Source organism: Arachis ipaensis, chromosome B5 (genome assembly GCF_059453495.1).
Source record: "Arachis ipaensis isolate K30076 ecotype BB chromosome B5, ASM5945349v1, whole genome shotgun sequence".
Lineage (NCBI taxonomy): Eukaryota > Viridiplantae > Streptophyta > Magnoliopsida > Fabales > Fabaceae > Arachis > Arachis ipaensis.
The window spans coordinates 98563361-98579486 of NC_142440.1; the positions used below are offsets into that span (position 1 = coordinate 98563361).

Sequence of the window (16126 nt, forward strand, 5' to 3'; positions counted from 1 at the left end):
GTCGGCAGCTCATTTTGTGTTAGCAGATAAAAGCATTATTACAGTGGCTGGAGTTGCTGAAGATGTTTTGGTGAACATTAAAGGGCTCACATTTCCCACTGATTTTTATATCTTGGAGATGCCCCATAATGATTCAGATAAGCCATCATCAATCCTACTTGGAAGACCATTCCTGAAGACATCAAAATTCAAATTGGATGCTTTTTCAGGAACATACTCTTTTCAAATAGATGGCCGCATAGTGATCTTCAATCTAAATGGAGTCATTGACAACCCCTCAGAAGATCGTTCTATCTTTCAGTGTGATGTCATAGACGAAAGTGTGGCTGAAGTTCAAAAAGAAGAGTTTGAAGAGAGGCACACTGGACAAGGTCCAAGTGTGGGGACCCTCTTAACTGACAATGAGGATACTTCGCCATTTTTGCAAGTCCCAGATAATCCAGAGCCTACCCATGATCGAAAGTTAGAATTGAAACCTCTCCCTGCACATCTCAAATATGCTTATCTTGAGGATGAGCAGAAGCTTCCGGTTATTATTGCTAGGGAACTGACTTCTCAACAAGAAGAGTAGTTACTTGATGTACTGAGGAAGCACAAGAAGGCAATTGGGTGGAGTTTGGCAGACATAGTGGGAATTAACCTTCAAGTATGCGAGCACAGAATATTTTTAGAAGAAGGAGCAAGACCTGTCCATCAACCACAAAGAAGATTGAATCCTACCATCTTGGAAGTTGTCAAAAAGGAAGTGACCAGATTATTGGAAGCCGGTATCATATATCCCATTTCAGACAGTGAATGGGTAAGCCCAGTACAAGTGGTGCCCAAGAAATCTGGAGTCACTACCGTGAAGAATGAGCATGGAGAGCTCATAGCAACTAGAGTTCAGAATGCTTGGAGAGTCTGCATTGATTACAGACGTCTCAACCAAGCTACCCGTAAGGATCACTACCCACTTCCATTCATTGATCAAATGCTGGATCGCCTGTCAGGTAAATCACATTATTGTTTTTTAGATGGTTACACAGGTTATTTCCAGATTCATATAGCTCCTGAGGATCAGGAAAAGACTACTTTTACATGTCCTTTTGGGACTTATGCTTATAAGAGAATGCCCTTTGGCTTGGGTCATGCACCAGCTACTTTCCAAAGGTGCATGATGAGCTTTTTCTCTGATCTTATTGAGGACTGTATGGAAGTTTTTATGGATGATTTTAGCGTTTATGGTGATTCTTTTAACCTTTAATTAGATGGATTATCTAGAGTATTAGATAGATGTGTTGATACAAACCTTGTATTGAATTTCGAAAAATGCCACTTTATGGTAAAGCAAGGGATTGTATTAGGACATGTGGTATCTAATAATGGCATTTCTGTAGACCCATCAAAGGTGAATGTTATTTCTAGTTTACCTTACCCCTCTTCTATGAGGGAAGTCTGTTCGTTCCTTGGCCATGCAGGTTTCTACAGGAGATTTATTAAGGACTTTAGTAAGGTGGCACTTCCCTTATCCAGATTACTGCAGAAGGACATTGAGTTCAAGTTCAGTGAAGATTGCAAACAAGCATTTGATAAGCTGAAGACTGCTCTAACTCAAGCCCCAATTGTAAGAGGACCCGACTGGAGCCAGCCGTTTGAAATCATGTGCGATGCTTCCAACCATACAGTAGGAGCAGCGCTGGCTCAGCGTGAAGGTAAGGATCCTTTTGTTATTGCCTATGCGTCTAAGACTTTAGACACTGCCCAGTCCAATTATACTACTACTGAGAAAGAGCTACTTGCTATTGTTTTCGCTCTGGATAAATTCTGAGCTTATTTACTTGGTACAAGAGTAGTAGTGTATTCGGACCATACAGCTCTAAAGTATTTATTAGCTAAAAAGGAATCCAAACTAAGACTTATACGTTGGATACTACTGTTACAAGAATTTGATTTAGAAATAAAGGACAGGAGTGGTAATCAAAATTTAGTAGCGGACCACTTGAGTCACCTTGAACATATTAAGGATGATTCTACTCCTATAGATGATAATTTTCCTTTTGACAACCTGCAAGCAGTATCTGAGGTAGTCCCTTGGTACGCACCTGTTGCTAATTATTTAGTTAGCCGCACATTTCCTCCACATTTCTCTAAACATCAAAGAGACAAGCTGAAAAGCGAGTCTAAATATTATATATGGGATGACCCATATTTATGGAGATGTGGCGCTGACCAGATAATTAGACGATGTGTACCTCAATCAGAATTCCAATCCATTTTAGAGGCCTGTCACTCATCTGAGAGTGGAGGACACTTTGGCCCTCAAAGAACAGCTAGAAAGATCTTAGACTGCGGATTCTGGTGGCCTACTCTTTTTAGAGATGCTGCTGAGTTTTGTAAATCTTGTCACCCATGCCATAAATTTGGTAACATATCCAGGAGGGATGAGATGCCTCAACAATATATGCTTTTCTGTGAAATTTTTGATGTATGGGGCATTGACTTCATGGGTCCATTTCCAAATTCTAGTGGATATTTTTATATATTGTTAGCTGTGGATTATGTTTCCAAATGGGTGGAAGCAATTCCTACCTGCACTGATGATGCTAACACTATTGTTTCCTTTGTGAGAAACCATATTATATGCCGCTTTGGATCACCACGAGCGATCGTGAGCGATCAAGGCACCCATTTTTGTAACAGGAGACTAACAGGATTGATGAAGAAGCATGGGATAATCCATAAAGTTGCAACAGCTTACCATCCCCAAACTAATGGGCAAGCTGAGGTGTCAAACAGAGAAATTAAGCGTATCTTGCAGAAGATAGTAAAGCCTCATAGAAAAGACTGGAGCACCAGACTACAAGATGCACTGTAGGCATACAGAACAGCATACAAGACACCCATTGGGATGAGTCCCTTCCGCTTGGTTTATGGAAAAGCTTGCCATCTCCCAGTTGAAATAGAACACAGAGCCTTCTAGGCAGTTAAGGAGTACAACATGGGAATTGAGAGTGCTGGAGCTGAAAGAAAGTTGCAACTGCAGGAACTGGAGAACCTTTGCCTGAAAGCTTATGAGAACTCCAGAATATACAAGGAAAAGATGAAAGCTGTGCATGATTAAAACATCAAGAAGAGAGAGTTCCAACCTGGAGATTTTGTTCTCCTTTACAAATCTCGACTGAGGCTCATGCCCGGTAAGTTGAGATCAAAATGGGAAGGTCCATACCGAATAGAGAAGGCTGAACCGTACGGAGTTTATTACCTAAGCCATCCTTCAAGCTCTGAACTTATTAAGGTTAATGGACACCGCCTGAAGCTATACCATGGTGAGAAGGTGCAGAAAAATAAGGAGCTTGAGATCTTCCGCCTGGAAGATCCCCAAATCGCAGCAGATTGAGCTATAGGAGCGTCTAACTTACGGACGTAAAAGCAAAGTGCTTGGTGGGAGACAACCCACCGCGGTATGATCGTTCTTTTCTTCACTTTTAGTTTTTCTTCTTTAATAACTCTTCTCTTTATTAGTACTTCCGTGCTCTTTCGTATGCATGTTTTTATACTTCTTATTAAAAAAAAAAAATTTCACCGCGCGACGCGATCGCACCAGCGACGCGTCCGCGTGGCAGGAGGAGTAAAGAAAAAACGAACAGAAAGTTACGCAGGAGGAACGCTGGAATTGTGCCAATGGCACAAATTACCCCACGCGACCGCGTGCCTCATGCGACCGCGTGCCCTGCATTTTTGACGTAAAAGGGTGCGCAATGCTATATTGTGCGAGAGTGGTGCTGGATTGGTGCTGGAAGCACAATCCTTGTCACGTGACCGCGTCGCCGACACGGCCGTGTCAACTATTCTCTGACGCACACTCACGCGATCGTGTGCCCCACGCGATCGCGTCACCCAATTTTGGCAATTAAAATGAATCGAACAGAGAGTTGTGCTGGAGCGAGGCTGCACTCGCGCCAGTAGCGCAACACGGGTCACGCGACCGCATGACTGACGCGATCGCATCATCTTACCTGATGCGCACCCACGCGAACGTGTGCCTTCCGCGGCCGCGTCGCATGCTCCGCACTGCTAAACCTCAATTGCCAACTTATCTTATCTTTCTTTCCTCCAAATCCTAATTTTTTCTTTTCCCTCCTTCTTTCTTCTTCCCCCCACCCCCTTCTATTTCACCTTTCACACTCTCTCTCTCTCCCCCATTAACAAGGTTTTACCTTCTTCTTCCTTCTTCTCTTTTCTATCATTCTTATTATATTATGTATATATTATTATTTTCTTTTTCTTTTCTTTTTCTTTTCAAACTTCTATTTTTCTTTATCCTTCTTTTCCCTTTTTACCTGGTGTTAGAAATTTTTTTTTTGCGTCATTATCCCTCATTATATGCTTGTGACTTGTTACAATTCAATTGACAATTATTACCTTTAAGGGATTGCTTGCATGTTCAATTTCATACTTTTGATATCTTGTTTAACATGCACGCCATGTGTTTGTGAAAATGCCTATATAGCATTATGCACTTCTCTATGTTACTATACTATTCAATGCTTGCTTTTCACAACTTTCCCTTATTATTTTATTAATTGAATTCAATTGTCAATACAAACGTGATGGTTTGTTACAAAGTAATGCTTCGTCTACGCTACTCATGCCTTTGCCTGCATGCCAATAAACCTCTTGCATTCCTTTGTCCTACATGCACTTGCTATATTCCCATTGATGAGCTTTTCACATGTAATCCGGACCATGTGTTAATGCCATTTATCTTTATCGTGCATTGACTATCACTTACAATACCCTCTCCCTTGCTCTATCTCTTTGAATTTAATTCCCTTTCTCTTCCCTTCTTTCAGGATGGCCACCAAGAAAGGAAAAGAGAAAGCTACTTCTAAACCATCAGCAAGAAGAGGAACTAAAAGAGCATTAGTGGCAGAGCCTTCTTCAACCGCAGTCAAGCCCTCGACAAAAAGAGTTAAGAGGATAATAAAGGTTGATGACAAGGAGAAAGCCTTTCCAGCAAAGGACTCTGCGCGATTTCCCAATCGCTACTGTGAGCAGATGTTCCCTATCCTAGCAGAAAGGAACTATAACAATGAATACCTTCTTATCCTCCCGTCCAATATTGCCACCTTTGTTGAGCCGCAAATTGAGCGAAGACAATGGGGTTTCCTACGGAAATAGCCAAGGCAGGTCAATCTTTCTTGGGTAGTTGAGTTCTACTCCAACTTCTACATACCGACCCTGCAGTCTGTTTATGTCCGGCAGAAACAAGTTCCCATCACAGAAGAGGCCATTCAGCAAGTTCTGAGTCTTCCCCCTATTCCTGCAGGAATGGACGCTTTTCAAGAAGCCACTCTTCAGCGCCAGAGATACCAATTTGACTGGGACTCCGTTCTCGGAGTCATTGCATTACCTGGCAGCCGTTGGATCTACAAATACCACCGTACCCGCCCTAAGGAAATCTTGGCTTCCGCACTTACCTTGGAGGCTCACGTATGGGCACAGATCATGTCCCATTACGTCTTTCCAAGCACTCATGAGTCCTCCTTCACTGCAGACATGGCTGTTCTACTATGGTGCATCCTTACAGACCAACCTCTGAATCTTTCAAGACACATCCAGAATGCTATGGAGCATGTACAAATCGCGGGCAACCTACCTTTTCCCGCCTTGGTCTCAGATCTTGTCTCAACAGCTGGAGTCTCCTACAGAGCTGGGGACACCAAAGCCATGTGATGAGCGGATAATTTATACGCTTTTTGGCATTGTTTTTAGTATCTTTTTAGTAGAATCTAGTTACTTTTAGGGATGTTTTCATTAGTTTTTATGTTAAATTCATATTTCTGGACTTTACTATGAGTTTGTGTGTTTTTCTGTGATTTCAGGTATTTTCTGGCTGAAATTGAGGGACTTGAGCAGAAATCAGATTCAGAGGTTGAAGAAGGACTGCTGATGCTGTTGGATTCTGATCTCCCTGCACTCAAAGTGGATTTTCTGGAGCTACAGAACTCAAAATAGTGCGCTTCCAATTGCGTTGGAAAGTAGACATCCAGGGCTTTCTAGAAATATATAATAGTCCATACTTTGGTCAAGAATAGATGATGCAAACTGGCGTTCAACGCCAGCTCTCTGCCCAATTCTGGCGTCCAGCGCCAGAAAAGGATCCAAAACCAGAGTTGAACGCCCAAACTGGCACCAAAACTGGCGTTCAACTCCAGGAATGACCTCTACACGTGTAACACTCAAGCTCAGCCCAAGCACACACCAAGTGGGCCCCGGAAGTGGATTCATGCATCAATTACTTATTTCTGTAAACCCTAGTGACTAGTTTATTATAAATAGGACCTTTTACTATTGTATTAGACATCCTGGATCCTGGATTGTATTTGGATCCTGTGATCTCGTTTTGGGGGCTGGCCATCTCGGCCATGCCTGGACCTTTCACTTATGTATTTTCAACGGTAGAGTTTTTGCACTCCATAGATTAAGGTGTGGAGCTCTGCTGTTCCTCAAAGATTACTGCAAAGTACTACCGTTTTCTATTCAATTCATCTTATTTCACTTCTAAGATATTCATTCGCACTTCAACCTGAATGTGATGAACGTGACAATCATCATCATTCCCTATGAACGCGTGCCTGACAACCACTTCCGTTCTACATTAGATTGAATGAGTATCTCTTAGATCTCTTAATCGGAATCTTCGTGGTGTAAGCTAGAATGATGGCGGCATTCAAGAGAATCCGGAAGGTCTAAACCTTGTCTGTGGTATTCCGAGTAGGATTCAAGGATTGAATGACTGTGACGAGCTTCAAACTCGCGATTGCCGGGCGTAGTGACAGACGCAAAAGGATAGTAAATCCTATTCCAGCATGATCGAGAACCGACAGATGAATAGCCGTGCCGTGACAGGGTGCGTTGACCATTTTCACTGAGAGGATAAGATGAAACCATTGACAAGGGTGATGCCTCCAAACGATTAGCCGTGCCGTGACAGGGCATTTGGATCATTTTCCCGAGAGAAGACCGAAAGTAGCCATTGACAATGGTGATGTATCACATAAAGCCAGCCATGGAAAGGAGTAAGACTGATTGGATGAAGATAGCAGGAAAGCAGAGGTTCAGAGGAACGAAAGCATCTCTATTCGCTTATCTGAAATTCTCATCAATGAATTACATAAGTATTTCTATCCTTTATTATTTATCTTTTAATTATCTAATCCAATCACATTTAACCCTACCTGACTGAGATTTGCAAGGTGACCATAGCTTGCTTCATACCAACAATCTCCGTGGGATTCGACCCTTACTCATGTAAGGTATTACTTGGACGACCCAGTGCACTTGCTGGTTAGTTGTGAGAAGTTGTGAACCATGGTATTGGCATCATGTTTTTGGCGCCATTACCAGGGAAAGAAAGAGCGATGAATTTTACATAATCAAAGTGTAATCACAATTTCTGCGCACCACCATGCTTCCACGGGATGATCAATATATCCCTCACGGGAAATACCTCAGACTTTTAGCAGCCACTACAAGCCAGCCTACTGAGCCAGTTGAAGATATTCCTTCTTCAACACCACAAGCATCTACAACTGAGAAATTGCTCCAGCAGATAATCGAACGGTTGGATCGGCATGAACTGAAAGCTAAGATAAGAGAGCGCCGTAACGAGCGCCGATTCAAACACCTCAAGGAGCTACTCAAGGGACGCTTCAGAGACTCAGACACCCCGGACTCCACTTCCTTTACTAGCACTGGGAGCCATGATGGTCCCGACTGTGGAGATACTGCTACCAGCCCACCCCTGTTTCTGACAGATGGCACCGAGGACGGTGCAAAGCCTTAAGTGTGGGGAGGTCGGTCAGTACCTGACTTCCGGAGGTAAATTTTCTTCTCTGGCACCAATAACTAGGATATTTTAGTTAGATTTTCTTTCTTTTATAAAATAGAATAAACTGCATAGGTTAGAATAGTTGCATGCATGTTCTACTTGATTGAAGAGACAATAAGTTTCTTTTAAAAAATCTATCTTTGGAACAAAATTTCACTAATTTTTCAAAATTTTTATGATAAATCTGCTTGAGTTGTATTTGGAACATGATGTTTGAGCTAAAGAACACACAACCTGTGAAAGATTTGAGCCTTTATGTAGGGTTACATTATTTAACCATAATCATTTTATTCTTGTGTGTTTACTTCTCTATGATTGTAATCTATATTTTGTTTTATCTTATATGTCCAATATTTATTATATTTACATGCTTGCACATGATTGAGGCCATTATTTGTTTAAACTCACTTATCCAAATCAAGCCTACCCTTCTCAATTACCTTTGTTAACCACTTTGAGCCTTTAAAACCCCATTTGTTCTATATTTTACCACATTACTAACCTTAAGCTGAAAAACAATTGCATATCCTGAATTGAATCTTTGGTTAGCTTAAGATAGAATTGTGTATGCTAATTAAGTATGGGAAATTGTACGAACAAAAGTTGTTGAGGGAATATGTCATGAAGATTTAAAGGGAATTTGGATACCTACTCATGCAAAAATATGAGAATGAAAAAACTACGTGCATTAATAAGCTTTATTTATTTAATAAAAAAAATTAATAAATAAGGGGACAAAAATTACCCCAATGTTAAATTTAGAATTCAAATATCAATGCACATATGATAGAATCAAAATACAAAGTTGAAACATGAGTATGGGTTGAAAAAGGGAATTATGCGTAGCTAAGCATGAATTTAAAAGTATATAGAATATATGTATATTAGGTGAGAGCTTAGGTTAATTAAAGATTCAATTTACAAAGCTCACTTAGCCATATGTATATCCTTACCTGCACCTTGGCCCCATTACAACCCTGAAAAGACCTCATGATGTTTGCATTGGTATATTAACTGTTGTTGATTGGTTAAGAGAAAAACAAAAGTTAGAAAACATGACTAGAGAAGAATAGAGTGATTACCCTATACACTAGAGATTAGAGCGTACATACATTATCAATGAGGGTTCAATGCTTGAATTTTCATGTTTCCTGCTTTCATAAGCTATCTTCTTGCACTTTTATCGGTTTTATTGTATGATGATAGAATTAGTGGAATTTGATTTGTAATTGTTTTGAAAGGCTTATTTACTTTTGATCAAGTGGACAATAATCATATAGTTGCATTTATTTATATACGTAGGATTGCATTGCATTTCATGAGTTTCTGCATGTTCATACTTATTTCCTTGTCTCCTTCAATTTAGCATGAGGACATGCTAACATTTAAGTGTGGGGAGGTTGATAAACCACTATTTTATGGTTTATATTGTGTTTAATTGTGTGGTTTTGTCATGATCCTTGCCCACTTATTCATCAATTTAGCATGCATTTAGATTTCCTTCCTAAATTCAGTACATGTTTCAAAACTGCTTCCTAGAGACTTAAATTATTTACTTTTAATTCTCTTTTATTCCATTCGATGCCGTGATCTGTATGTCAAGTGTTTCCGGCCTTATAGGGCATGAATGAGATGGAGATTGGAGAGGAAGCTAGCAAAAATGGAAGGAACACAAGAATTTGAGTAGATAACCAGCGAGAAGTGATGCGGTCGCATGGCTCATGCGACCGCGCGAAGGAGCGCAAATCGTAGCGACGCGGTCGCATGGCTTGCGCGGCCGCGCGGATTGGAAAGCGCTAGTGACACGGTAGCGTGGACGACGCGAATGTGTGGAGAGGAAAAAGCGCAAGCGACGCGTCCGCATGAACGACGCGATCGCGTGACATGTGCGATCTGCATAATCTGCAGAATTCACTGGGGGCGATTTTGGGCCTTATTCCGGCCCAGTTTTCGGCCCGGAACAGCAGACTAGAGTCAGAGAATATGCAGAAACAACGGAGACATTCATTCAGTAGTTTTTAGATCTAGTTTTTCACTCTCTTAGGTTTTTCTCTCTAGTTTTAGGATTTTAATTTTCAATTAATTTTAGCATTGGAACATTGAGAAGAGTTATTTCCTCATCAAGACATCATCATTCTAGTTTGTTCTCTTAACTTGGTTCTAATCTTCCATGTTCTTTGTTATGTTCAATTTTGTCATTCAGATACTTTTATGATTATTTAATGCAAGGATTATTTCTTTTTAATTCAATTTCAGTATCAATAATCATGTCTTCTTTTAATTTCCTTTCATGTGCCATGGATTCTTTATTTACAATGCGTGAGTAGTTCCCTTACTTGATGGGAGTTGATTAAAAGGAACACTTGAGTTGGAAGGATTGAAAGAAAATTTGTAATTAGGTTAAATGTTGGATTGCTATCTTGTCACCAACGCCAATCCCTTTGAACTAAGTGGGTTGCAACTTGTGAACAGATCTGGCATTCCCACTTGTTTGACTTTCCTTTACCTAGTAAAGGATAACCAAACAGAACAACCATTAATTATAAATTAATCTTACAATCACACCATCAATGATAGAGATTCCAAACAATCAATTTCCAGTCAAGGCTTTTATTTATATTATTTAAAATTCCTCAATTTAATTCCCAATTTACCTAGCTCAACTTCTTGGAACATCTGATTAATAAAACAACACACTTTTCTGCAACTCGTTGGGAGACGACCTGGGACTTAAAACTCCCAGTAATTTTAATTTAAACTCTCTGTGACATATTTCTAAATTGATAGGCAGATTTTCGGTGAGTTAAGAACTATACTCACAACGTAACCATTTTAATAAATTTTTAATTTACCAGCTTCTGCTTCCCATCAGGCCTCTTAACACCAAACTTAGAGTTTGGTTGTGGTTTTTCAACACCAAACTTAGAGTTTGAATGTGGAGGTTTTGTTTGACTCTGTATTGAGAGAGGCTTTTCATGCTTCCTCTCCATGGTTACAGAAGGAGAACCTTGATTCTTAAATACAAGGTAGCCCTCATTCAACTGAAGGACCAACTCTCCTCTGTCAACATCAATCATAGTTTTTGCTGTGGCTAGGAAGGGTCTGCCAAGGATGATGGATTCATCCTCATCCTTCCCAGTGTCTAGGATTATGAAATCAGTAGGGATGTAAAGGCTTTCAACCTTTACTAACACGTCCTCTACTAGTCCATAAGCATGTTTCATTGATTTGTCTGCCATCCCTAGTGAGATTCTTGCAGCTTGTACCTCAAAGATTCCTAGTTTCTCCATTACAGAAAGTGGCATGAGGTTTATCCCTGACCCAGGGTCACACAGAGCCTTCTCAAAATTCATGGTGCCTATGGTACAAGGTATGAAAAACTTTCCGGGATCCGATTTCTTCTGAGGCAATGTCTATCTCATTAGTGCAGTCAGTTCATTGGTGAGCTAGGGGGGTTTATCCTCCCAAGTATCATTACCAAATAAACTGGCATTCAACTTCATGATTGCTCCTAGATACTTTGCAACTTGCTCTGCAATGGTGTCATCATCCTCTTGAGAGGAAGAGTATTCATCAGAGCTCATGAGTGGCAGAAGGAGGTCCAATGGAATCTCTAGGGTCTCTGTATGAGCCTCAGATTCCTTTAGTTTCTCAAAAGGAAACTCCTTTCTGTCCAGAGGATGTCCCAAGAGGTCTTCCTCACTGGGATTCACGTCCTCCCCCTCCTCTGGGTATTCGGCCACACCAAGTAAGGTTATGGCCTTGCACTCTCTCTTGGAATTTTCTTCTGTATTGCTTGGGAGAGTACTAGGAGGAGTTTCAGTAATCTTCTTACTCAGCTGACCCACCTGTGCCTCCAAATTTCTAATGGAGGACCTTGTTTCATTCATGAAACTTAGTGTGGTTTTGGATAGATCAAAGACTATGGTTGCCAGGCCAGAATGGCTCTGTTCAGAATTCTCTGTCTGTTGTTGAGAAGATAATGGAAAAGTCTTGCTATTGCTAAACCTATTTCTTCCACCATTATTATTGAAGCCTTGTTGAGGCTTCTGTTGATTCTTCCATGAGAGATTAGGATGATTTCTCCATGAAGGATTCTAGGTGTTTCCATAGGGTTCTCCCATGTAATTCACCTCGCTATTGCAGGGTTCTCAGGATCATAAGCTTCTTCTTCAGAAGATGCCTCTTTAGTACTGTTGGATGCAGCTTGCAATCCATTTAGACTCTGAGAAATCATATTGACTTGCTGAGTCAATATTTTATTCTGAGCCAACATGACATTCAGAGTATCAATTTCAAGAACTCCCTTCTTCTGAGGCGTCCCATTGTTCACAGGATTCCTCTCAGAGGTGTACATGAACTGGTTATTTGCAACCATTTCAATGAGTTCCTGAGCTTTTGCAAGGGTTTTCACGTGAAGAGATCCTCTTGCAGAATGGTCCAATGACATTTTTGACAACTCAGACAGACCATCGTAGAATATACTTATGATGCTCTATTCTGGAAGCATGTCAGTAGGACACCTTTTGATCAGTTGCTTATATCTTTCCCAAGCTTCATAGAGGGATTCTCCTTCCTTCTGTCTGAAGGTTTGGATTTCCACTCTAAGCTTGCTCATCTTTTGAGGTGGAAAGAATTTGGCCAGGAAAGCACTGACCAGCTTATCCCAAGAGTTCAAGCTATCCTTCGGTTGTGAATCCAACCATGTTCTAGCTCTGTCTCTTACAGCAAAAAGGGAAAAGCATAAGCCTGTAGACCTCGGGATCAACTCCATTGGTCTTGACAGTGTCACAGATTTGCAAGAATCTATTAATATATAATAAGTATGTAGTGGGTAGTTGGTTGTTTGACACGTGTAGCTTCATATACTCGATGAGTGGTAGCTTCCGTTGCTTGACAGGTGGCTTTGTTGTAACTGAATAGGATTTGTGAATAAAGAAGGACCAACCAAGCGCGGTTAAATCTGCTTTTCTGGTGTTCAAAATTTTAAAGTTCCCTATATAAGGGTGTCATAGTCAGTACATGATAAACTGCTTGAACAAATAATTTTACATAGCATATACAAAAAAACTGCTTGAACAAATATTTCGTATAAGAATGGCAGAGGTATTTGATATGTTAATGGGTGTGAATGCAAGAAAACTCGAATGGAATTTTCAGGTTTATGTTGTCCATCTATGGGAAGTTCCAAATAGATTCAATGAAAAAGAGATCAATGGCATAGAGATAGTTCTTCAAGATATTCAGGCAAGTTTGTTAAACTTTCATATATATCTATTAGTTTGTAAAATTTTTTTTTGAACTTTCTTGACATTATGCCTGTATGATCTTTAGGGTGGAAGGATCCAAGCCTCAATCCCTAAACCTCTACTAAAGAAATGGAGAGGTAAGATTGTTGAGTTCAAGATGTACATCATGACCCATTTCATTGTGGTCGACAAGAAGGAAAAAATCAAGACAACCAACAATAGATGGTCCTTAAGTTTTTCACATAGGACCACAGTTCAGCCAGTTTCTAAACCAAGTTATCCTCTTGAAGCATTTAGCTTTAAGCCCATTCCGGAGCTGCTTGCTGCTGACAAGCTGGAAGATTCAGTTCTAATCGGTAAGAGTTTACGTTATCAGTTATATTCAAATAAATTGCAAAATCAAACCAAGTTGTGTTAGTCATTTATTTTCATATCAACTTCAAATGCGGTGTAGATGTCATAGGGGAAGTGGTTTGCAAGGAGGATCCAAGAGAACTCATAACTAGCAAAGGAAGAGAGACTAAAAGATTGGCTGTCATTCTTGAGGACCTTGAGTGAGACAATATGATTCCAGGTTCATATATTATTAAACATAAATTATTATATCACTAAGGAACCTTCTTATATTTGTGAATGTTGTTCAGAAACAATAGTATTAGTTGTGTGTTGTTTGGAGACATGGTTGATTAGCTTTTTCCATATCTTGAAGAAGGGAGGGTTGAGCCATTGATAGTTATGGCACACGTTTTTAAACCCAGCAGGTGGAACGGTATATGTCTATATCATTATGTGCTTTTTAAGGTTAGAAATTATTTTCATCAAAATGATATGTTCATATGACTCACTGTAAACCGAATTTGTGGCAGGAAAAACGTCAATGCAGAGTCATTTTGATATATCAAAGTTACGTATTAACCCTGATTTGGATGAAGTCAAAGATTTCCGTAACAGGTTAGTTTGATATGCAGTTAGTTTGTATGCAACAAAACCTTAAAGAATAAGATTTTTATCTCTGAATCTTGAGAATATGTAGGAGGCTTTCTGGAAAGCCGTCTAACTCGACCAGGATAAGTCAAGTTACATTGCATGGTCTGCGATCTAGTGCAGACGAAATAAAAAATGGAGATGTCGTGGTCAAAACAATAGAAGAAGCCCTGAGCTCTTCACAGGTGAAGATAATATATAACAGAACCTATCTTATGAAAAAATAGCACTGGCTAATAAGTTATTTTTTGGTTAATTTGTTTTCAGGAAGGACCTATATGGATTGCTGGTACTATTGTTTCAATTAATGTTGGAAAGGATGATTGGTTCTATAAATCATGTCGAAAGTGTCCGAAGAAAGTAGAAACTCCAATTGGCAACAGATATGAGTGTGGCAAGTGTGGCCACACTCATGCAAGTGCATCACTTAGGTGTGTTATTTAAACTTGGTACAGCAGGTGCATGTTATATTTTTTAGTATGGACTAGGTTTAAGTTAGCATTTGTTTCAGGTTTAAGGTTGAGGTATTAGTATATGATGGAACTGGGAGCATCATGTTGCTGATGTGGGATAGGGAGATGGCACAACTGTGTGGGAGGCAAGCTGAGCAGATAAAGGATGAGGAAGTAAGTCAAATATGCATCATGGTTCAAAGCTTTCTTACGTGTATTGCCATCTTAACTTATGTTGGATTTTCTTGGATCTGAATAGAGTAGTGATGGAGAAGGTTATCCTCCTACATTGGATAGCATGATGGATAGGCGGTTACTCTTCAAAATAAATGTCAAAGCATCGAACATAAAACAGTATGACCATGTTTACACGGTCATGAAAATATGTGATGATGAAGATATTGTGGAGATGAATCACCCCAAACCAGTACAAAACAATGCTTCTGCTAATCTAATTGTATGTATTTTGTTTAAGTTTTAATTTACAAGCCGATTAGTTTGTATTCAGTTAAGTTCATGTATTATAATTTATAAGTAGCATCCCCCTGTGCATCAATGTAGGAGACCGGGTGCAGTGACTCAATTGGTATATCAGCGGTGGTGGTTAATATGCATAATGATACTGAATCTATGGTTTCTTTGGTGAGTTATTATACTAACATTTTATGAATTTGGTTCACCAATTTTTAAAAAATGAACTGAGTTTAATAATTATTAGAGTTTGTGTTATCAAGATGGTGTCGAAGACAGTGTCACAAGCCTGAAGTCCAAAACGCCTGCAAAAAGAGCTCCCGTGGGGCTAAAGCAGTCCGTGCATATTAATATTGACACCAAAGATGAGTTGGGTTTTTCGACAAACAAATTTAGCCGAAAGGCTGGAAAGAGGTAGAAGATTCAAATAAATGAGAGTGATAACTGACTGTGACTATCTTAAAAGTATATGTTTGGATACCATTAGGTGTTTTGGTTTTGTAATGAGTATGCAGATTAGAGTTAATAGACTCAGTTTGATCAAGGCTTTGGAATGATGTTTTCTTTTGTGTTTCCTTATTTCGTAGGATAGTTTCAGTAATAGAGCTAATATGAAATGCTCAGCTAATGATTATAGTAGGTTAATCTAATATATGGCAATATATGTCAAAACTAAATTTGCTTTGTAATGCATTATTTATTTCTATCTATGAGTAGTGTTTTATTTTACATATATGTTGGCATTGAGTTTAATTTTGGTATTGAGTAGTGTTGGTATTCCATATAAAATCCTTAATTATTTTATTTTTTTAACACATACTCTCAATCTAGGATATTAATCCATGTTTCAATAGAACGGTACATTTAAAAACAGTAGGCATATCACTATATTAACTATAATAATAAGCTCGCTTCATTTATATATAGGATAGATAGAAGAGATAAGTTAGCACATAGAAGAATTACCTCAAAAAAGGGGAATATATATCACACATGAATATGACTAAAGTTGTGTAGTCAATATATATACCTGGTGAAATTTCAAGATATATAAAACAATTAGGTATATAATAAGGTAATTAGAAGTGCACAAATAT

At 39.4% G+C, this 16126-nt stretch overlaps 1 non-coding gene and 1 pseudogene across 1 annotated transcript; both read left to right on the forward strand.

Moving 5' to 3' along the window:
- The first annotated feature begins 12377 nt into the window (after window positions 1–12377).
- On the forward strand, window positions 12378–12485 carry LOC148565112 (small nucleolar RNA R71). Its single transcript, XR_015885156.1, has one exon. It is a non-coding gene; the product is annotated as a small nucleolar RNA R71 (small nucleolar RNA).
- Window positions 12486–12970: 485 nt separating this feature from the next.
- On the forward strand, window positions 12971–15644 carry LOC110272058 (replication protein A 70 kDa DNA-binding subunit A-like; annotated as a pseudogene).
- Window positions 15645–16126: the final 482 nt, after the last annotated feature.